This window comes from Phalaenopsis equestris, unplaced genomic scaffold, assembly GCF_001263595.1.
Source record: "Phalaenopsis equestris unplaced genomic scaffold, ASM126359v1 Scaffold000552, whole genome shotgun sequence".
NCBI lineage: Eukaryota > Viridiplantae > Streptophyta > Magnoliopsida > Asparagales > Orchidaceae > Phalaenopsis > Phalaenopsis equestris.
The window spans coordinates 1,073,785-1,074,497 of NW_018164992.1; positions in this window are offsets into that span (position 1 = coordinate 1,073,785).

The window sequence follows — 713 nt, forward strand, 5'->3', positions numbered from 1 at the left end:
TTTGGCTTCTTTCACTCTTGTGAAGGTGTATAGCCAATTTAATTGGAGTTTGGTGCTGTGTAGGTTGGGATTGGAACTTGTCCTGGTTTCGGGCAGGAATTTAAGCTCAAAATTGAATTGTCATCGTGGATTTGAGAGGGGGAAATGGATTGAAATGTACTGAGGGGCTCTTAAGGAAGCTCGCTGAGGATTTTGGGAGGGGTTAGTGAAAATTTTTTTACCACACCCCTATTCATGGTCGTGGGGTGGATTTTATAGAAAATGGCTATGGGGATGCTTGGCTGGCCAATTGAGAGGTTAGCTCTACAGTTTATGTGTCAAGAAGAGGAGCTCTCAGCTCAATTTGGGCTGAGGTGGCCTCTTAGCATGGGTTTGGGCTTTAGCCATGTGGGGGCTCACGGTTTTTGGAATTTAGCTTGGGTTAAAGTGGCTAACCAAGGGTTGGATCATGGTTAAAGCTTATGATGCTCAGTAAAAATGGCACCATAGGATACGGACATGTGTTATGACAAGTGCCTTGATTTAACCTCTTTATTATCCCTTTTAAAAATTTTTTAAGAAAATTTACCCATGGAATAAATATGAAGCTTAACCATGGGTGTATGACTGGCTTTAAACTCAACCCTAGAGTCTAGGATGAGTTAAGGTAGGGCTCATTTGACCATACCAAGCTCAATTGGTTTGGATTTGACCATAAGTCCAAAAAGGTGCAT